General features: G+C 40.4%; 2 long non-coding RNA genes across 3 annotated transcripts in view; both read right to left on the bottom strand.

The window, feature by feature from the left end:
- Positions 1-2,056: 2,056 nt before the first annotated feature.
- LOC121033564 (uncharacterized) lies at positions 2,057-16,668 on the bottom strand. Of its 2 annotated transcripts, none has more exons than XR_005791993.1 (4): positions 16,130-16,668; positions 15,505-15,587; positions 6,765-9,699; positions 2,057-3,786 (listed from the first exon to the last, which is right to left on the bottom strand). It is a non-coding gene; the product is annotated as an uncharacterized LOC121033564 (long non-coding RNA). The 2 variants fall into 2 exon arrangements; XR_005791992.1 differs by having other exon boundaries at positions 2,057-3,783.
- A 161-nt stretch (positions 16,669-16,829) lies between these two features.
- Positions 16,830-23,833, bottom strand: part of LOC121033563 (uncharacterized) — a 10,468-nt gene continuing 3,464 nt past the window's right edge. The window contains exons 2-3 of the long non-coding RNA XR_005791991.1: positions 23,303-23,458; positions 16,830-19,056 (exon numbers count right to left, since the gene is read on the bottom strand). This is a non-coding gene — a long non-coding RNA (uncharacterized LOC121033563). The remainder of the gene's footprint in view (positions 19,057-23,302; positions 23,459-23,833) is intronic.

The raw sequence follows: 23,833 nt of genomic DNA, 5'->3' as shown, positions 1-23,833 counted from the left end.
CATTTTGAAAGGTAAATTATTGTAATAACAGCTATTTATTTGTGCTTTTTCTCATAATTGATATATATTTAGATTATTAAAGCAAAAAACAGCTGGCATTGTTTTTGTTTGTTTGTTTACAAAACACCCATTAACTTCTCACAAAGTAAGAGCACTCTTTTGTTTTATTATTCCTTTAATGTTTATTTTTATTTCAAACACAGAGAGACAGAGAGAACACAAGCAGGGGAGCCGCAGAGACAGCTCTGCAGGGGGCTGGAGACAGAATCTGAACCAGGCTGCAGGCTCTGAGCTGTCAGCACGGAGCCTGACGCAGGGCTCGAACCCACGAACCATGAGATCATGACCTGAGCCGAAGTCAGACACTTAACTGACTAAGCCACCCAGGCACCCCTAAAGTAAGAGCACTCTTAAGTACATGCATGAGATATGATAACAAAGTGACCTAGACTCCAGTGATCAATCCTTTGGGTCAGGATCAGCTTTTGGCTGAGGTAAGGAGTTATGCCTTGCCAACCACCAAAAGAAGTAACAAAAATAAAAGCAACCAAAAACTGACTAGCACAGGAGTCCAGCCAACAGTGAAAAACAGAAATTCTAGAGCTGACAAAAATAAACATCAAGATGAAAGTAAAAAACAAAAAAAAAAAAAAAAAAAAAACAAAAACCTCAAAACCAAACAAAATAAAATTAGGGTCAAAGCAAAAATAGTACCAGGATTAATATATCGGGATAAGCTTAAAAGTGCTCAATCATCAAAGCTTCCTTCTTTTCCCTTGTGATATAAATATCTGTCTCTCATAATTTGTGAACCCTTGAGTTAAAACTTGGATCCCTTGGAAGGTAGTGAGGACGGACCAAGGGTTTACCCCTTTCTCAGCGAAGAGAGTAGAAGGTTTCACAATAGGAACCTTGATAGGTACATATGATAATTCTCAGAATATTGAATTTATCAGGACATCCTGTTCTTTGGTAAAATAAGGCTTTCCTGACACAAATATTCTTGACCTTGGGAAAGTATTTATGATTGTTATGTGCAAAAGGATGTGTTTTTGTGTTTGCATCTGTGAACTGAGAGCAACGAATGATGCTAGGAAATTGTGGGAACATAATTCATTGGTGGGAGTGCTTCCAATATTTTTAAAGGCTCAAATTGGCATTAGAGGATAACATGAGAATTTACCTTAACACCACTTAAGTCTTAACAAAGGAAGAATGACAACTCACTTAGGAAAAAGGAGTTTCTTTCAGAACACAGGAAACTGAGTCAGAAAAATCTGTGCCTCAGATTCCAAGTTTCAGTTTTTTGTTTTTTGTGTGTGGGTTTTTTTTTTTTTTTTTTTGGCATGAATGAGATCATTAGGAAGTAAGGGCATGTGAATGACAAACTTTCATTTGAAGGAAAGGTAATGATAAGGTGGGTAAAGGCATATAATGCAACCAACAGTCCCATTTAGTATTGAAGTATCAAAAAAAAAAAAAAAAAGAAGGGGAAAACAAACAAAAATAAGCAAGCAAAATATCCAGCAAACATACAGACAAAAACCAGAAAACTGTGTAAAGGCATGGTTCTAAACATAATAGTAGGATCAAAATAATCCCCAAGACAGTCCTTGGCAGGCAATGAAGAAACGCACCACGGTGGTAGGTGAGGAGTCTGAGGCCTAAAAGATCATATCTACAAGGGCATCAGCCAAATGTGAGCCTCCCTTGGTCCACATTGACCATAACTTCTTTTGACTTGGAAATGGGAAATTAATGTCTAAGGTGCATTAGTTTGTATAAACTCTAAACCCTTGCTAAACAAAAACCCTCACCTGGTGCCATTGGAAAGATGGTTAGTTCAATGAAAAACAAAATGGCATTTGCTTTATAATGATTCTGTTTTACAGTTAAATTTCCTAAAATATATTGCTTTGTATCAAGCCATTCAAAACCATCATGCTTTTTGGGGGGCAGTATCAGGAACTTCCAATTGTTGGTGACACAGGAGGGCCATTGGCCTCTTTCCCAACTATCATGACCAGGTTGCAATGGAAACAAGTCTAAGAACCAATTCTTTCACACATATAAGCATTTCTTATCAAACAGGTGTAACAGTTTATAAACTAATGAGTAAACTCAAAAAGTGTCAGCCGGCTGTCCTAAGTGCTCTGACAGCAAGATCCCCTAAGGATAAATGCAACAATATTTCACTGGCAGGAGTCAGGCAAACAAAAAACCTAGGAATCTACAACTGTAAATGGGCTATTTTGGAATCTATCTACACCTCTGTCTATCTATCTATCTATCTATCTATCTATCATCTATCTTTCCTTTAGAATCTAAAGTTCCATTCTGAAGCATACAATCTAGGTTTAATGTATTCTTATACCCTATTCATTTAAGCTTGGAAATGCCTACAAAATGTGACATATCCTAAGATGTAGAATAAAGTCATCTAATGCAAAAGTATATATACCATGCCATCTCAACTGAAGCACTTCAAATTACAAACAACACTGGAAATAACACAAATGCCCATGAACAAGAGACAACGTGTTATATTCACACAATGGAATAGTCCAGGAATGAAAAAAACCAGATGACTAATGCCCGCAACAACATGGACGAATCTCAAAAACACTACATAGAACTAAAAAAGCCAAAAGCAAAAAGTGTTTTCTGTATGAGTCCATCTATGTGGAAGTTAAAGAACAGACAAACTGGTTCACAGGGATAAAAGTCAGAATAGGGTTTGACTCCAGAGGAGAGGATGACAGACTGGAAAGAAATAGACAGGGACATTTTGGGGTGATGGCAATATTCCATATCTTGATCGGAGTGTTAGTTACGTGGATATCTATCTACCTGTCTGACTAGCTAGCTACCTACCTACCTAAGTACCTATCCACATATGCATATATGTGAGTCCATTCAGGCTGCTATAGAAACATGCGATGTATATAACAATACCACAGACAGGGCAGTTTATAAACAACAACTGTATTGCTCACAGTTTTGGAGGCTGGAAGTCGGAGGTCAAAAAGCCAGCTTCTGTGTTGTAGACTTCTTGTAGTATCCTGGAAGATTCAAGAGGCTAGGGAACTCTGTGGGGTCTCTTTAGCACTAATCCCATTTGTGAGGGTTCCCCACTCATGACCTAATCACCCAACAGGTTTTGCCTACAAATATCATCATCTTTGGGGTTAGGATTTCCTCAAAGAATTGAATTTGGGGTTGGGGGGTACAAGCATTGCAGCCATAACAGTACACACACATACATATACAGGTGCACATAAGTATACATATACATATACATATACATATACATATACATATACATATATATATACATATACATATTATATGCTGAATACTTAAATAGACAGGTAATGATATTGTGATAAAAAATTACAAATGACATAACACATATCTCTTCCCTGACTAAAACCTCTGGATAGCTTAGAGGTTACCATTTTATTAAGGAAGAAAATATTCATTTGGTCTCTTGAAAGTAGTAACAGTAATTCTTGTCCCGTACTAAGCAGTTCCAATGGGGCAGGTGTTACAGTAGCTAATTGCCCTATATAATTCGAATCAGTGAATTCTCCCAACAACTTCATGACATTAGATTGACCATTATTCCCAGTTTATCATGATGAAATCGACACCAGAGAGGTTGAGTATTTTTCCCAATGTCACAGCCTAGCAGGTGGCAGTGTAGTTCAATAGATCCAGGTAAGTTTTTTTAACTCCAGGTTTTTCTTGGTGCCATCATCACAGCTCCACGTGACTCCCATGCTACTGAAAGCAAGAGGAGGAAACTGTTAGAGAAAAGTTTTTAAAAGGTAGACCAAGAGATGAAGTCAAGGGTAAAGGTAGAAAAGATTGGCACTGAAACAGGCTCTCTCTTTTTTCCTGCATTGTAATAAATGACCTCTCCTGCCAATTTCAAATTGCCAGACAATATTTTTTTTTATTATTATTTAGAAGGACATCAATTCTGACAGGAGATGAGTTTCCATCCTAGTGTTACAGACCACTTCTAACGTGTTCAGCTGATTGAGTCACCACGATTTTACCCTTGTTCAATTTAATTCCAGTTTTGATCTTTCCCAAGATGTTTTACCAAAACTCACACTAACATCTCTGGTTAATATTACAATCCAGTCTATAAAAATAAAATCGTTTGCTTTTTTTTTTTTAATTGGGGCAAATTCCTTTTAAATGGTAGAGCACAGGAAAATATCCAAAAAAAGGAAAGATCTCACCATTTCCTTTATTTATTCTCACACTATATTTACTAAACGAGCTTCATTTTGAAAGACTTCCCAAGAAACTAAGCAAGCGGGCACATGACCTAGACCAGTCCCCAGAAGTCCAGTTCTGTATGGGTCAATGGCAATCCTTGGGTAAATAACTTGGTTCCGAACTTCTCTAAGGAAAAGATGGTCCCTGGAGTGGTCATCAGTGCTTCCTCAGTGGAAGCGAACATTTGTGATGTTTTTAAAGAGGTATTTTCAAAAGGCTTGGATTTTTTGAGTAGGTTAAATTCTACATCAAAGACAATTGCCTTTCTCTGCTGTTCTTTGCCTACTCCTCCACACACCCCTTCTTGCACATACAAATCGAATGCTCACACACACCCCTACACACATTCAGCATTCTGAACCAAACTGCGTGTCCATAGGGACAACTGAACAGCATTGGAAGCACCATGTGCAGCTCTGAACTGACAATTTATGCCTGCAGGTGGCTGCTTGCAAATGCAATTAGGCCCTGCTCCCACTGGGAGGGCTCAAGTACACCTCATTAACTGGGCCAAGACTGTATTAATACTAGTAATTTTCCACCTGCAAGAAAAATGGACAGCTTACGCCAAAGGAAGTGAAATATATGGCCAGGTGTCTAGGCCATGTACCCAGGGCTATTTTGTAAAGACAAGTATTCAAGCCTCAGTCCCTTACGTTTACATGGAGTTGGATCATCTGAGGCTCATCAACAGAGGTCTTTCTCAACAGAAAAAGAAACTCCTGTTCCTGCCTGGAATTTTGAAAAGTACAGTGTGTGGTCCTCTCAAAGTAAGATGTTTACAGTTTAGTGGGGGGAACACAGGCTTTGTTTGTAGTAAGACTGACCTATGTTCTGATCATATCTTGAAGATGTTAGCTTAATGATGAGTAGCAGAATCAGATTGCTTTATGCTAGTCTCATACTTTTTTCTCAATGTACCCAGGATCCAGGGCATAAAATCAAATGAATGAATGTCACGTCCTAGGAAATTAATAATTAAGGCCTTGGCCAGTTTCACTTAACCCTTTAAAAAACACAGGTTTATAAAGGCAGGTTGTGTTATTTTGAAAAAACATCTTAGAAGATCTTTCTGGGATTACAGTGTATCCTGAAGATGTCATTCTCAGATACAACATAAAGAATGTTTATTATGATGAGGATTTCTGGCTCGTTGAAGTTGTATGTTTCTATTCTATGTCTATTAGCTGGAAAATAAAATTTGAAATAAAAATCACTGAGATATTAATCTCAAGTGATTCCTAATGTGAGTCAGAAAAAAAAAGCAGGTGGCTTTGAGGGTAAGAGCTGGGACAAGAATCAAGTTCTTACTGCATGGTAGCAAGAGGGGGAGAAAAGGGCTCCAGGGATAATGTGGAGCATGGAAGGAGAGAGGTGACTCACTCTAGTACACAGCCACACCCAGGACATGAGTCTGCTAGGTGACAAAAATGAGCAGTCAAGGCTGGGCCAGTGCAAATTTCAGATTCACCTGCGTTAGAATCGTAGGCCATCAAGTTCTCTGTTAAGGCAGCATTTTAGCATATTGAAGAGTTCAGTCTCCAGATTTAGACGGCCAGGATTTGAATCCTTGTCCCATCACCTGCTGACCATGTCTTTTGAAAGTTACCTGATCCATCAAAGCCTCAAATGGCCTCACTTGCAGGTTGATGGCAGGGGTTAAAAAGTCCATGCCAACTGCTTGGCAAAGAGTAGATACTCAATGTTCGTTAGCTCTCAATATTACATCCTGCTCATTACCTGAATCTTTGCTCTGAACTATAGCTTGGCTTAAAAAAAACACCCCTAAGCAGTGTTCCAACATGTTCCAAAACAAGAAAAAGATGATGAAGAAATATCTATAAGAAAATGAAACAAGAGGTCTTGGTCCAGCCAATGCTATGCGTTCCTTTAAATCAGTTCATCCATCTCCTATCTCCTTTCTACTTATTTTCAAGGCTGAGCTCAATTCACCTTGACCTTAATAAAGCTCCAGCACCTAAAATCAGAGAAATCATTCCTCCTTTCTCTAAATTCCCAAAATGCATTGTTTCTGTCCCTACTTGCATCACTTAGTTCTTTCTGCTTGGTACTGTGGTTAATTACATTGACCATCTCTCCAGTTAATTTAGGGAATTCTTGACGACTCATCTCTGATTCCAAATAGAGCCTAATGCTTTCAGCACAGCAAATAATGTTAACTGTGCCTATTTAATTAATATTGAGACCAGAAAATATTTTTTTTCTTGGACAATAAGACACTGAACACACACACACACACACACACACACATACACACAGGTAACTTATTGTAGTTCAGCAAACTTGTCTCAAAAGTGAAAATGTACACATAGCTTCACTGGACAATGCAATATTTTGAAGGGAACAATGTATTATTCTAATCAATGAAAGACACAGAGGCAACTCCACCCTCTTCCCAAATTTGTAGCCTTAATTAACCTCACAGAAAACATCAAGGAAGGAAAACAGACCAATAGTCCTGCACATAGAATCCTATTGCAGAGAGGAAATTCCTGTAGCTCTCTGAAATAAATGAAAGATGGGAATCCACCTGAAAAAAAAAAAACAGTTGAAACACAAAGGTAGTGATGAATTTTCTTGTAATTGCAAATGTACATATTTTAACATATGTTTATATTAAATATATATTTTAAACTTCTGTCTCACAAAGGTTATCGTTACAAACACCTCAACGAACACCTACAAATTCCCAGTTTATTTAAACCAAAAACTGTAGGTCTGGTGTTTGAAAAATATTTCAAATTTTCCCTCTCTCTCTCTCTCTCTCTCTCTCTCTCTCTCTCTCACACACACACACACACACACACACACACACACACACACACAGTATATTTTAAGTGCACAGAATGATCCAAAATGTACCACCAGTCACCACTAGTACAAATTTTTCTCTTGCTCTGTAAGTGGAATTTAGGTTATCTTTTTAAGTCAGTGTTTGGATCCAGAAAGGCTTTTCTTTTTAGTCTTAAGAAACAATAATCAATTCCTTTAAGAGAGAAAAATGTGTTTTTCCCAAATATGTTGCACAGAAAAGATAAGGCAGCTTCTCCCTGGGGAGACGGGAAGAACAAACAGTGTTGTCAACACAGGAAGGCTGCTGCAGAGGTGGACACATCCCCCTGCCACCCTGAGTAGAGAAAGCCAGGAAGTAAGGGCTGTTTACTTGGGAACTGCCATGAGAAACAGGCGGCAGCCCCAACCACAAGGGGGGCAGAAACAACCCAATCTGGGAAAGGCTGTGATCCCGCCAGGGCTTTCTCCCATCCTCCACAACATGATCTCTTTCTGAACTTGGGACTGCGGTGCTCAGGAAGAAGCCACCATGCCTGTCCTCCCCAAGACACAGCTGGGAATTGGGCCACAAGCACCTGACAAGGATTTAGGATGGGGAAAAAATAAATAAATAAGACAAAACTCTAAGACTCTTAATTCAGACTGTCTCTAGGGAGAAATGGGCTTGGGTGGATAATCTATGTGGCACATTGATGCTGAGTCCATTGAACTGAGCAGGAACTGTGTTTATCAGGATTGTTTCCATTGCATAATTCCATGTTAGCATGGGCCACAAGAAATACATATAGTGGCATTTGGAAATTAAGCATAAACCATATTCTTTTAAAGCTCTGAAGGTCAGCACATACACAAGTGGGTTTGGGCAGAAGCCAGGCACATGGGCCCTTCAGGTCCCCAAACACAGCCCCTTTTAGCTTCCCAGCTCCCAAGCCAATGCGTGCTTAGCACCGCGAGGAAGCGCAGGTTTCTCCGGTGGGTTGTTCACATCATTGAAGCTGGAGGCTCGAGACACAGGCTGCTGCGCCCTTCAGTTTGTCGTTGGGGATTCCAACTCATCCTCTTGCATTTGTTTGTCTTTTTTTCCCCCTGTCCTGCTTCACGTCTGTCTTTCCTTCTTGACTGCCCGCCTCGCTGGCTTCAGACTCCAGCCGCAGTGTTAGAAACAACAGCTGCCCATAAACCTCTTAACCTCCTCCCATAACTGTGAATGGTTAAATTTCTGTAAAAAGACAGTTTATTCTATATCACTCCTAGTGGAGTGATATAGACTGGTCAGACTCTGCCCGACACCATCTAAATTCCAGAAGAGAATTTACCAGTGTTCTTGGTGCTGGGCTTGACCTGGTTATTTACCAGATGATTTGATATAAGGCAAAATGGAGCTCTTGAGCTTTCGGATAAAATTAACTCATGAAAACATAATTACAGAGTTGAAGAATGGGACAGGAGCAGATGGCAATAAACTCTATTCTAAAGCAATGAAACTGACAGCTGAAAACCTTGAGAATTCTGGATTAGATAACGTTGCAAGGAATGCATGTTCATTTAATATGTATAGACCTCTATATATTTATAAACACACATATGAGTGTATATACACACACAGAAAGTTAGAAAAACAACATGTTCACTAGCAAACATCTCCATGGGACTCATTTCTGTAAATAAATATGAATTGATAGGCTGCCACAGGAATACTGAAATGTGAACCTTTAATCCAGGCCGGCTTGAAGAAAATAACATTGCTCTCTGTAACTTTGAGAAATAAGAATGATTGGCTACAGTGTTTCATGTATTACTTGTTTATACTCCATTTCATTTCCAAAAGTCTTTGAGGGAGCTTGCAAAATAAGTACACTAAAATAAAATACCATAACAAAATAAAATAAAACAAAACAAAGTAAAATAAAATAAAAACGGATGATGAAAGCAGAACAGAGGAAAAATATGACTCAAAATATAAAACAGAGCTAGTCTGAAGCAAAATTTAAATAATGTACAAATTTAAAACAGTACAAGCAATTAATTCCTGTGCGACTGGGTATAACAGGTAACAGCAGCATGAAGGCCTGAAAAACAAATGTAGGGTTAGACTACATTAATAAAGATTTAGTATCCTGTATGTGGAAATTGATCATTGAATTTTACTGTATATTAATCAGGTCCTTTCTATAATATTTATTCCATTTATGGTTCTAGGTCCTAAAAGATTCAGGCAATCAGGAAAATGTTCAGTGAAGATTACCAAAATAGTGGAAAGACTTAAAATAGTGCCTCGGGAAGAATGGCTGAAAAAGTTGAATGGCTTCAACCTGAAGAAGAGAGATTTTATGAGACAGAGTAACTGTTTTCAGTATAAAGAGCTCCTACATAGAATAGAGCAAACTTGAAATGAATTGCCTGGGGGTGAATTATAAAGTGAAAGAGTTAAAGGTAGAGGAAATAAGTGTATTCTGAATATAGTATTGATATCCCAGAAAATGTAAACATGAAATAAAATGTTTTGAGAGGTTTTGAGCAGCGGTCTTCAAGGAAGTCAGGCTCCTCCTTTCTGGGGATGTCACCAAGAAGAGGCAAACACTGGGCATGAGACTGAAAAGAGATGATGTCAACAGTCATTTCCTGTCTTAATCCATATCATAAACACCATCCCAAGACTGGTAGTACATGCTCCTTCCAAAAATCAGAGGTCAAGTCCTTATGGCTTAAGAAACAGAACAGAGCCCCAAAATGTGAATACTTGGGCGCTTTGTTCATTTGTCTGGGGAGCTGACAAGCAAAAAGTCACCCACTGGGACACACCTTTTACTCAGTGACACCCTCCAAATTCTCCTTGATGGCTGCTTCTACATTTTATAATCCTTCCAATCTCCCTCCCTAGATTATCCACTAGAGGTTACCCAAACCAGTTCCAACCCACAGATAGATATGCTTAACCCTACCTGGAACTAATAGTTTTAAAATCAGTTTCCAACATTTAAAAATAAGAAAAAATGGGGCACCTGGGTGGCTCAGTCAGTTTAGTACTCAACTCTTGGTTTCAGCTCAGGTCAGGGTCTCATGGTTCATGAGTTCCAGCCCCTCATCAGGCTCTGTGCTGACAGCAAGGAGCCTGCTTGGGATTCTCTCTCTCTTTCTCTCTCTCTGCCCCTCCCTCTCTCACATTCTCTCCTCCCCCTCTCTCAAAATAAATAAATTAACTTAAAACAATAAAATAAAAATAAGGAAAATTCACACAAAAAATGCCTGACAGTTAGTCTTGAAAAATAGAGAGATCTGGGACTACTGAGCCCTCTTTCCTGTGTGGCATTGTCATGACCAAAGCCAAATTTTATTTCCCCTCTTTATATGAAACTTGGGTCTCCAGTTTACCACCACCCCTGACTGTCTAGTGCATTTATGTTAGCTACCCGGCCCTTGCTTAATTTGCAATCCTTGCCATGTGTTTTGAACACACTGGTAGACATTTTTCTTTTTGACTGGGAAACTTTTAGTAAATGTTTATATATATTCTTAAGAATGTCTTAGCTGTGTTCCCTAGAGATTAGAGCCTGAGGCAAGGATTAAGTGCTGATGCTTTATTTGAGAGGTGCAAACCTAGGGCAACAAGAGTACAGAAAGAGGAAAGTGAGAGAGGAAATCACAGGAATCAGCTGCTAGGAGATGTATCATGTCGCTGGGCATAGCACTGACCTTGGCAGGTGCAAACCCTCAGCCCTGTGAGATGTCACAGGTCAATTTGTATAAGAAACTGTGTTATCACAGGTGGAAGAAAGAGAGGGATTGACTCTTTCCCACCTACTGGGTCCCACTGGTCCAAGTTTGTCCCATTGGAAGTTAACCTCTCTATGCTTCTGAGTTATATGATCTGGCTCCTTCCATGGCTTCTATCATGCCAGATTTACTCTCTGAAGTGCAGGTTTTTTAACCCTATTCTAAAAATGGGAGGAGGAGACAAGAGTTCCAGGTGTGTGACTCGTGAGGCTAGCTCTCCAGTAGTAGCCAAGGGCAGTGCAAGTAGGTGCTTGGCCCCAGGTGGTAGAACTCACCATGGACGGATCCGAATGGAATCAGTCAGCCACTGAGGAAAAGCGAGTGAATGAGAGGCACTGGATAGTGATGTTGAGAGAGTCTAAGGCAGGCGTCAACCAACTATGGCCAATAGGCCCAATGTGCCCTGCCATCTGTTTGTGTATAGTCCATGAGCTAAAAATGACTTGACCGCTTTTGAATGATTAAAAAAAAAGGTCAAAGGAAGAATGATATTTCATGACACATGCAAATCATATGAAATCCCGATATCAGTGACCATAAATAAAGTTTTATTGGAACACAGCCACAGCCATTCATTGTGGATTATCTACGTCTGCTCTCAAGCAACAGAGACCACATGGCCTGCAAACCATAAAATATTTACCACCAGGCCTTTCAGAAAAGGTTTGCCAATCTCTGGTCTAAGGAAGCCCATTTAGTGTATCTGAATCAAGAAGCAAAATGCAACATTCTCAGCAAAATGCAATAGGGCTGTAATTGCTCAAAAATTATGGTAAAAGCCACTACAATTTACACACGCCTACTTATGTTCTCATAATTGTGAATGCAATTGCACTCCCATGTGCAATCCAAAGAGCTCTCCATGGTTAGTGTCCCAGGATCTATTTATTGAATCACCTACAAATAGGGCAAAATAACTTATATGGGTTTAACCCAAATAGCAATACGGTAACTATTCCAGAAGAAAATAATCTCAGGGCATTCTTCTCACAGATGACCGAGAAAGAAAGAGAAGTAATATTATTTATTAAGTTTCTAATTCAAGTCATATGTTTTGAATTTAAAAATCCTACTTGGAAAAAAAAAAAAGCGCACACATGGAGAAGCCACCGCCCTGAGCACGTCCTTCCGTACACATTAGCAGGCACACTGCTTCCTGCAGTTATTATCTGAGCTGAATTAAAGGTCCACAGTGTGCCAGCTCTGTGCCAGGTGAAACGATACACAGCCACAGTAATAATAGGACCAATTCTGCTGACAGCTAGAACACAGAAGCAGTCTCTGTGGCTGACTATATTAAGAACTCCAGACAAAGAAGGATTTTGAGCATTTAGAGGATATCTGGTATTCGGGGATTAGCTAAAATGCCGTTTATTTACTCAGAAGGCATCCACTGCAAGCCTATTGTGGATTAGATGCTGGGGGAGATGCTAAGGGTAGTTGAACACACAGGACGCAGCCCCCGCCCTGGCACCGGGGGTATGACCAACTAGCGCTCCAGCCCCCATGACCTGGATGCTGTAAACTATGCATTCCCTCCCAGAATAGCCCTCTCTGGGGACCTGGGCTCCCAGTGGAACAGCATCTAACTATTCTTGGCTCCCCTTCCCAAGACGAGCCTGACCCCTCATGGCAGCTGGAGAGCATGAGTGGCTGGAGTCATGCAAGCCTCTCCCAGGGTATGTGCCCCCAATCCAAGCCTCTGCAGGGCCTGGGCTCCGGGAGGCCTCCTCTGCACAGTCTGCCTCTCAGAAGCTAGTTTGGGACAACCACGTGTTCTTCCGATCTGTCTAAATGTGCATATTCCTCAGGAGTCTTAGAGGACCTTGGACTATGAAGCTGGGGCTTGATTTATTTATGCGCTTTAAGAGCATTGGGCTTCTTCCTTTCTGATAGGACTGACTGGGCATGGTCAGGGGTCTGTTTGAAACAGCCACTTGACCACACTCTGTGTATATGATAAAATGTTCTCAATACTGACTCTAAGAAACAGTGTTTTTTTTTTTAATTTTTTTTCAACGTTTTTTATTTATTTTTGGGACAGAGAGAGACAGAGCATGAATGGGGGAGGGGCAGAGAGAGAGGGAGACACGGAATCGGAAACAAGCTCCAGGCTCCAAGCCATCAGCCCAGAGCCTGACGCGGGGCTCGAACTCACGGACCGCGAGATCGTGAACTGGCTGAAGTCGGACGCTTAACCGACTGCGCCACCCAGGCGCCCCAGAAACTGTTTTTAAAAGTACTTCGGTATGAGGCAGCATGGGGTAGAGCACACATAGATGCTCTGTGATTACTCTGCCGTTTTTGGCCACGACACGCACATCATTATTTATTCAGTTCTGCTCTAAAGATGCACGAAAGCCGTATTCCTGTGTGAACTGGAGGAGGAATTCTGTCACTTGAATACACTGAAAGCAGCTTGTCTTATTATTTCATAATTTAAAGAAAATTATAGTCATGACATTCTGGAAAAGGCAAAACTCTGGAGACAATAAAAAGACCGGTGGTTGGAGCACACGAGTGGCTCAGTCGGTTAAGCGTCTGCCTCTGGGTTTCAGCTCAGGTCATGATCTCACGGTCATCAGATCGAACCCTGAGTTGGTCTCTGCACTGACATTGTGGAGCCTGCTTAGGATTCTCTCTCCCTCGTTCTCTGCCTCTCCCCACCCCTTCTCTCTCTTAAAAAGAGGGAGAGAGAGAGAGAGAGAGAGAGAAGATCAGTGGTTTCCAGGGGTTAGGGAGGAGGGAGCGATGAATAGGCAGAGCACAGAGGAGTTTTAGGGTAGTGAAAAAAATTTGCACGATAGTATAATGGTGAATAGATGCCATTGTACATTTGTCCAAACCCATAGAATGTACAACACCAAGAGGGAATCTCCATGTAAACTCTGGACTTTGGGTGATAATGATGTGTCAATGGAGGTCCATCAATTATAACAAAAGTGCCACTGTGGTGGGGGAGGTAGAGGAGGCTGTGCCTGTGGGTGGGGAGGGAGTAGATAGGAAATCTCTATGCTTTCCTCCCCATTATGCTGTGAACCCAAAACTGCTCTAAAAAAATAACAGTAAAGAAGTCTTTAAAAAAAATAGTGGTAACAGAGAACACTGGATGAAAACAAACTGAAGAAATGTAAAAAGAGGTTTCCATGTAGAAATAAAACAACATCTTTGTTTAAAAAAAAAAGCTTTTAAAATGTTTATTTATTTTTGAGAGAGAGAGAGAGAGAGAGAGACAGAGCATGAGCGGGGGAGGGGGAGAGAGAGAGGGAGACACAGAATCCGAAGCAGGCTCCAGGCTCCAAGATGTCCGCACAGAGCTGACATGGGGCTTGAACTCACAAACTGTGAGATCGTGACCTGGGCTGAAGTCAGATGCTTAAACGATGGAGCCACCCACGTCCCCCAAAACAAAATCTTTCTAGGAAACAAAGCCTTTGCCTTCAATTATACATTGATGTCTCATGTATAACTGAATAAGTTTTGGCCACCTTGGGCTTTAGTGTCCTTATTTCTAAAATGACAAGGTAGGATGAGGCTGCTTGTCTATGAATTTTTGAAGGCTAGACGAGTGCTTGGTATACAGAAGGTACTCAATTATTAAACTTAATTTATTGTTAATTTGATTCACTGAAGTTAATCCAGCTCTAATCTTCTATGGCTGGTCTTTTGAGTCCAGAGGACTTTAGGCTAAGCTCGGTTTTTCTTTCAGTTGACTGTTGTGCATGGCTTGCCTGCTGGACTCAACTCTTGTCTTCTGCTTCTGTGTCTTAATTGCCCCTCTGTGGTTTACTGCAGTCCCAGCTCACCAGGCTTCTGACCCATTCCAGCTGCAGGATTTCAGACAAGGCCACAATCTTGAGCCCAAATAAAGCGTTTTGAGGAAAACATTTCCTGGTGTTTTACAAGGATTCTATACACATTCTGCATCCTGCTGAGTGAAGCTTTATCGCACAAACCACTGGGAACAGGAGGACCCTGATTGGAGAATGGGAGAAGCATCATTCTTTCCCACATCATGCCAAGAGTGTCAGAGGCAAGGCTTTCATATGAGCCTTTGGGAGAATATGTAAGTAAAAACCTAAAAATATTTGCAACAGATTCATATTTTATACTGCAGGGTAGGCTCTAAGCAATAAGGCAAAAATCATGGATAGTAAAAATAACATTAGAGAATATCCAAGACTTCCCATAGCTTCTAGTATGGTATAAATTCAACAGATGCCTTCCACCCCCAGCCCTTTAATTCTAAGCACTGAAAAAAAAAAATCGTTCTTTAGTTGAATTCCAGAGTGGACAATTGGCTTGCATTTAGGGGATGGGTTATGTAAAAATATGCATATTATTTTAAAAAGCACAATTAGGGGCATCTGGGTGTTTCAGTTGGTTAAGTGTCCGACTCTTGATTTCCTCTCAGGTCATGATCTCAGCATGGTCGTGAGATTGAGCCTTGCGTCCGGCTCAGTGCAGATCCTGCTTGAGATTCTTTCTCCCTCTTTCTCTCTGCCCCTTCCCCTTTCATGTGCGTTCTCTCTCCAAAATAAATAAACTTTAAAAACGGAAAAAATGAAAAGCAGAATCATACTCAGTTAAACAATATATTCTCACTATGGGATGTATGCTTACCCTGGGTCTTACACTCATTCTGTGAAATGACAAGTGAAAAATGAGCTGTTTTCCTCATTTTCTTTTTCTTTTTCTTTGCTGACCTGTAAGAGTTGGGGTTTATGTTAAATGTATGCATTATGGCACTCCCCTGTGCCTATAGGAAACCTAACATCCAGCCTAAATGGGGTCAGTACACAGAATCAACTGGAAATGTGTCCAGGGGCCCCTGAGACTAGGCAGAACCTTCACAGTCTGATAGGTTCCAAAAGCAGGAGAAGCAGGGTGCTGAGGACAGGAGATAACCAGTGATGGGTGCTGGGCTCATGCTATGAGGGATGATGTAGGTCATCAGTTCAGAAGGTCCAACACTGGGTATGAGAAGCTGTGAAGCTGGGCCTGGTGTAGAGCCGGAGAGTCCCTAACCCCAGAGAACAAGTATGAGAGATGGGTAGGCCCTGTGGATTCAAAGCATCCTTAAGTGAATTCGAATAAGGTACTACTTTGGCAGACAGCCCTGCCCCAAGGCACACGGCTCGGCACCAGCCTGTGGACCAGACTCCTGCCCCACCCCCGACCCCTGCCCAGCACTCTTGTATAGTGCTCGGACTGTGCCACGCAGTGGCCCAGATGATGAAAGCCTCACCAAAGGGGGAGCGATGGTCAAGATCTGTCTTAATCCTCCCACTTAGTGAAACCAAGTTGGTCTCAGGGCTTGGGGCGTCTCAGCAGGTGGGAGCTGCAGAGCTCTGAGGCAGGCCGCCAGGTCTCTCATTCTGTGCACTGGGCTCCAGAACAATCCTTTAATCCCACCAACAATCCCTGCAACAAGAAACTCGGATTCTCCTTTTATTTAATTAGAGGACCGTTTTCTCACGAGCATTCGGCCTGATTTGTTAATACCTATTGTTCAGCATGTAATTGCGTATTCAGCACTGCTCAATGGTAGCAGCGTCATTTGGGCTTGTACTGCTTGCTTTACATTTTTTAAATCCTTTCCTTAAGCGTATGTGATTCATTTTATTACGATGCATGAAATCAAGGCATTCCAGGAGGCACTCTTGTGGTTATGCGTTATTTCTGATAGTTGTTAAGACACATAGAGGAGACCTTGCCAAACCAGTTAGAATACCACCAGCCTGACTCAAAAGTCTTGCAGTTTTTTGTTTGTTTGTTTGTTTATATTTTAACGTTTATTCATTTTTGAGAGAGAGAGACAGAGACAGAGCGTAGGCGAGGGAGGGGCAAAGAGAGAGGGAGACACAGAATCAGAAGCAGGCTCCAGGCTGAGCTGTCAGCACAGAGCCTGACACGGGGCTCGAACCTACGAGCCATGAGATCATGACCTGAGCCGAAGTTTGATGCTTAACCAACTGAGCTGCCCAGGTGCCCCAAAAGTCTTGCGGTTTTGAGTGATGGCCAGAGCTAAGACTGAGTCTTGGGGATGCCTGCAACCTTCAGACATTTACTCATTGAAAAGTAGACCATTTTGAATGAATGAAAGAGTGAATCAAGCATTTAGTGCCACACAGCAGCAATCAGATCCTTTTTCTCCCAGTTATCTTGATGTTCTCTAGACACCCAGATACATTCTAGAAAAAGCTTTGCAGGTTTCAGGAAAATTGAACATAAACTACCATGGGGCCCGTTCATCTCATTGGCCTTCACTGTGGCATTAGGGGCCGGAATGATGGCATGCAGGCATGTGTGAGCGCAAATGAAAAGGGTGGAGCTATCATTTGATGTTGAATGTCACACAGTGGCCTTATCCTAACTTTACTATTTCTACCATCTTCCATCCTTAACTCCCTCCCTTCCCCCCAACCCTTACCCTTCAGCCAAAAGGAATTCCTTACTCACTCTTCCCCACACAGAGCCAGGCTGTTCCACACCCTTGCCTTTGGCCAGTGTTGTTTTCTTCTGCCTCATCTCTGTTCCCAAGGCAACGAGAATGACAAAAATGTCCAGTAGGCTAAGACTTATTTACAATTGCAACACTGCATTTAATAGACATGAAGTAAGATTGTCAGCCACACCCTAGTACGGTCACCATCTTCTCCTCTCAGAGAGCAAAATACTCAAATACACATTTACTCTTTTTCAACAGCTGTTTACCTGGCACCTATTATGTCATAAACATTGTTCTGAGAACTGGAGATATAGAACTGAACACAAAGTAAAACCCCTTTGAATCTTTCAGTGTTTTACTCTCTGAAACACATTTAGTTCCCCATTATGACACTAAAAAAATACACTAAGTTATACAATTAACCTGAAGTCGTTCCATTAATAGCCAGAAACTACTGATAGTTGACATTCTATTCATTTTATACATATATATTTAGGTGAAGGGAGTGTTTGCAGAATCTTCTCCAAAATTCTAGTTAAATAGTTAACATTGCTTTCCATTGTCTGTAGGTTAATTCTATACACTTTTAATTTTAAAAATAAACATGTTTTGATTTTAAAAACTGAGCTTTAAAATATTTTTCACTATTCAAAATTTTAAATAAAGTTTTCTTGCTGGTTTTTTAATAAAACACACATATAGAAAAGTACACAGAACGTAATTGTGAAGTTCAATGAATCACACAATGAATTTCTCAGAGCAAATGCCAATGTTACCATCACTAAGATGTAGAGAGAGAATATTACTGATACCCCCAGAAATATTGCTTATGTATTTTATGAGTAAAAACACCCACCCTTCTCCCCAAAGTTAACCATGATCCTAGTTTCTAATACTCTTGTTAAATTTTACTTAGTTTGGAACTCCATATAAATGGAATTCAAAAATCTATAGTCCTTTATGTCTGGCCTCTTTCTTGGTCTCAACATGTTTGTGAGATTAACTCATGTTATGGCACGTGGCTGTATGCCATTGTATGAATATGCCACAATTGATTCCCCTATTCTACTCTTCACCTTGTTGACTCTGGTATGTCAATTATGCCCCTGTGCCTAGGCTGAATTCATCAAAGTATGGTGTGTGTATGTATTTTAACTACCCTAGATAAGATACTTTACCAATCATTTGCCTTCCCTAAGCACAGTAAATTTTCTTCATCACCTCATCCCATACTTCTCAAAAGTCTATTCCCATGCAACAGCACATAGTTCAGATTGATTGGAAACATGCTTCCACCTGAAGAGGGGTCCCATTTGTGGTTTCTAAACATCACGTATTCTCACCCTGTCTTTTAGAAATCTCCAGCTCTTGTTGAGTGACCGCTAACATCCTACACGTGTTCTCTTCTCATAATGTTATCATCTTTTTGTTACATGGATCGCTGCCTGGTCAGAACTCAGCAGAAAGCAAACAAATAAAATAAAAAATACAAGATACAAAATAAATCACCTCAGCAGGCTGATGATTAAACACAGGCTGGTCACTGGGCAGCCATGCCTGCTAAGGCCACAGGAGTGGATTTAGGATACCTGCTGCCAACGAAGTTGAGCGTGACCTCCCAGTGTCTTCTTTATGAAGCACCCTGAGGAAAAGTCCCCGTCAGAGCCTTGTTCCAAAATCAGCTATCCTTTCCCTGGGCAGTTGTCTGTCTTTACCCTAAGGAGCTAAAAAAAAAAAAAAAAAAAAAGTTTAAATGTGGTTTTCAGAATACGCAAAGCCAGATTTATGACTCCAGAGTGCATTTTTCGTCTTATCTCCACCTACATCTTAATGCCAATTTTATGTTCTACCTCTCTCCTTTTGCCCTAATTTTAACTTGCAATGATGTGTGGCATTGCCACACATTGAACTTCTGACATATATATCTGGAAGAAAGTAGAGTATACAGTTACTAGGGCGTGAATCGCCTCTATTACTGGTTTGGTTACCGAATGTTCTTATGATTCAGAAGCACCACCATCTTGACCAGGACACAGGTGTGAGGAATGGAGAAGCCATATTCTATTTGCAAATTTATCATAGTCTTTTGGGTTTAAAAGATGTTATTTTCTCAATCTATCACAATCTTTCAAGTTTTAAAATTCTATTTTTTTCCCCATTTAGAGATTACTTGATAACTTAGGAGAAAAATTACTAAAAAGTAGGTTTTTCTGAACATTTTAATGCTTCTGCCTCTCATTCCATATTATTGTCTGTTACAGAAAGATCTTTAAGATATTCTATTTAAACAAGAAAAATAGGGGACACCTGGGTGGCTCAGTTGGTTGAGCGCCCAACTTCAGCTCAGGCCATGATCTCATAGTTCATAAGTTCAAGCCCCATGTCGGGCTCTGGGCTGACAACTCGGAGCCTGGAGCCTGCTTCACATTCTGTGTCTCCCTCTCTCTACCCCTCCCCTGCTTGTGCTCTTTGTCTCTCTCCCTCAAAAATACATAAACATAAAATTCTTTTAATTTTTTAAAAAAATTAAAAAAAGAAAAGAAAAATATGACCCTATATTTTTATTGCCTTGAATAAGCAAAAAGTATTTCTAAGAAGATACACTAGTAACTAATAAGAATAGTTACCTGTTTGGGGATTGGTGACTGAGTAAATGAAAGAACAGATAAAGGTGAAAGTTTTCACTGACTTTTTCTTCATATTTATTGGGTTTTGGCATAGGTTGGCATGTTTGGCAGGTTTGATAAATTCAAAAACTTAAATAAACAACAACAAAAAAATCATACACAAAATGAAAGCACCTCTACCCCAATAAAACGAAAACAATTGTCACAAAACAGCGTATTTTTATGAAGCAGTATTTTTATATAGTAACAATCATGAGAGTTGAGAAGTAGATCAGGGATAATTATGTCAACATGCCAAATAATAGAGTAAAATTATACACACACACACACACACACACACACACACACACACATACATATATATCTATATATATCTTCAAAAGGAAGGGAACGAACTTGCTGCCAGCCCTTATGGAGCAAGTAGAAACAGACTACCACCATAAAAACTAGAAAGCTGGAAAAAATACATGTAACATCTTTTAAACACTGGGCTACAGGAAAAAGCAGGACATTATCCTTGAGACAAAGAGACTAATGATGGGAGCCCTAGAATTACCACAGCTCTCTGCCTCATAGCATATTCCAGACCACCGTGCAGGGAGGGCAATCCAAGTATATTACGGCATTTGGACTCAGCTAAGGAAACGGAGATGAGAGGGGGGAGGCTGGGGCAGCTGGAATCTGCGGAGCAGAATGGAAAGGAGGAAGCCGTGCAGAGAAATAGCTCCAGAGGTCTACATAAGGGTCTTGAATGCGTTGCTGAGTTCTAAGCCACATAATATACGGTGAAAATCTATGAAGCTGGGCAAAAATGATTGGAGATCTGGAAACTGATGCTTCTCTGGAGATCTCACAGAGCTGGCAGAAGTCTGCAATTCTGGGAAACCAGTGGGGAGGGTCCTTAGTGAAGCCGTGAAGCCGGGGCATTCCGTGGAGACCGAAGAAGAGTAAACGGTATAGTAATAGGACTAAACCAGTCCTAGAGTAAAGGCTACTTGAGGCCAGCTCTGTCCTGTAGAACTTGCTACATTTATGGAAATGGGTTGCATTTGTGTTGCTCAAAGCACTTGCCAAAAGACATCGGTGGCTCCTTGAGTACTCGAAATGTGGCTCGTGTGACTAAGGAAATTAACTTTTAATCATATTTAGCATTAACAAATGTATTTATTTATTTATTTTTTTTTTATTTTATTATTATTTTTTGTTAACGTTCATTGTTGAGAGAGAGAGACAGAATGCGAGTGGGTTGGGGCAAAGAGAGAGAGGGAGACCCAGAATCCGAAGCAGGCTCCAGGCTCCGAACCGTCAGCACAGAGCCCAGCTTGGGGCTCGAACTCACAAGCTGTGAGATCATGACCTGAGCTGAAGTCGGATGCTTAACCGACTGAGCCACCCAGGTGCCCCGTATTAACAAATTTAAATAGCCGCATGTGGCTCATAGCTACTACCCGTTAGCCACAACCTTAGACTCACTATAGCAACATCACAAAACTTGAAAACAAGCTTCAAAAGGATCAAACTGATTCTGAAGTCACTTAACTTCCTTTCAGAACATAGTCTAACACTCTTTTGGAAAAGACAACAAAATAGTGGATCACGGCTCACCTGTGTGACAACTAGCAGACTGTGGAGGTAACAGGGTTTGACCTCTAAGGCTAGATCAGGAAAGCATTGGAGCCTCCACCTTAGTCTCTTAGACCTCGTTAAGAAAAGCCTGCCGTGTTGGGGAAACTGAGACCTCCCCCACCCTCGGGCCACCAAAACCCAGCACCAACTTGCGGGTCATGTGCTTGGGCTATGTTGAAACAGATCCGCTGACCCCAGTCATACTCTCGGTTAACTGCAGCATGAGGGACTTCTAACCACAAGCTGATGAAAAACTCTGAACCAGGACCGGTCAAGCCATTCCTGAATTCCTGGATCACAGACACTGTTAGCAGTATAAAAATATATTTTTTGCTGCTTTCAGCCCCTACGTTTGAGGACATTTTAAGAAACACAATATCAAATAACTAAGGCAATTGGGAATTATTCAGTGACAATATATTTGACAACCTAAATGAAAACATTACAAATTTCTCCAGCCGTACAAACAATCACAACTGTCACAAGAAAAAATAGAATATGTGAATAGCTTCATATCTATTAAAGAAATGGAATTTGTAATTAAAGTGTTCCCACAAAGAAATTCCAGGGTCTGATGATTTACTTCACTGGTGAATTCTATCAAAGTGTTAAGAGAAAATTATATAAATTCCATACAAACTCCTCCAGAAAATAGAGGAGGAAAAAACATATCCAAACTCATTTTACAAGGTCAGAATAGCTCAGACACCATATCCAGGAAATACATTAAAAGAAAAGAAAGCCAGACTAATGTCCCTCAAGAACATAAATTCAAATATCCCTAAGAAAATATTAACAAATTGAATCCATTTATAAATAGGATAATGCATCATGGCCAAGTGAATTTTTGTCAGGAATGCAAAATTGGATTAACATTCAAAAATCAATTAATAGAAAATGTTCTGAAATTAGATATTGGTAATGGTTGCAAAACCTAATGAATACACTAAAAATCACTGAATTGTATACTTAAAAATGATGAACTTTAATGGCGTGTGAATTATATCTCAATAAAGCTATTATAAAACTTTCAATTAGTGTAAATCACCAAATTAACAGAAAAAGAAAGAAGACTCATGATTATCTTAAAAGAGGACTGAGAAGTATTTAGCAAAATTCATCCCCCATTCATGATAAAAACTCAGAAAAAAAACTACAATTAGAAGCTCAACCTGATAAGATCTAACAAAGAAACTACAGATAGCATCATCCTTGAGGGTGAAATCCTGAATGCTTTATTCCTAAGATCAAGAACAAGGCAAGGATATCCACTTTCCATTTCTATTCATCATTGTGCTACAGATCATAGATAAGGCGACAAAAATAAATAAAAGGATGAAGTAAAACTGTCTTTATTCACTGACAACATGATCATAGAAAAAGCCCTAATATGATCTACCAAAAGGAAGCTACTATAACTATTTCGCTATTTTGCAAAATAAATAGTCAACTCACAAAAACCTACTGTGCTTTTATACATTAGCAGTGAACAAGTGGAGATTGAAATTGAGAAATAAATTTTATTTACGACAGCAAAGACATCCACTTTTAGCAGAATGAGACAGGCCAGATTTACCCTTCCTCCAGAAACAATTTTTTTTAAAAGGACAAAGTACATAAAACCAAAGTGTTCAAGATATTTGAAATCAGATAAAGAAGGGCGGTGATCCCCGAGAGACAGAAGAAAATGAGATGAGTCATAATGGCTTCATCTTACTGTCGTCAGAAGAGCGTTTCCAGGCTGTACTGAAGAGACGGGGCGGGTTGCAGGGAGCCCAGGGAAAGGACTCCCTGAGTTAAGGAGACGGAGTTAGACGTCCAGAAGAACCATGGCAGACAGAATTTACTGGACAGCCTACTGGAGTGGAGACAACTGCATAAAGAGAGAACATAGGATTTATGCAGGGTATATAATAGAATACTGCTCAGTGCATGCGAGGAAACTACCAGAAGCCAGGAAAGAGTCACACAAAGAATTAGAGGTAGTGGTTCCCAGCACTCACACAGGTCTAGAAACTGTGCCATTTCCCACCGGCCAGAGTGGAAACGTTCCTGATTCCTGGGGCTTTGGGTAGATGGCCAATGGGTCTTGCCCCACTAGTGCCTTTCATCTTCCTGCCCAACAAAACTTGAGAGCCAGACCCTAAAAGATCAGACTGTTTCCAAGGAACTTCATTGCAATCTCAGTACAAAGCTTACAGATATATATATATATATATATATATATATATATATATATATATATATA

Source organism: Herpailurus yagouaroundi, unplaced genomic scaffold (genome assembly GCF_014898765.1).
Source record: "Herpailurus yagouaroundi ecotype Mexico unplaced genomic scaffold, PumYag 159, whole genome shotgun sequence".
Taxonomy (NCBI): domain Eukaryota; kingdom Metazoa; phylum Chordata; class Mammalia; order Carnivora; family Felidae; genus Herpailurus; species Herpailurus yagouaroundi.
This window is presented reverse-complemented; position numbering and strand designations above follow the sequence as displayed.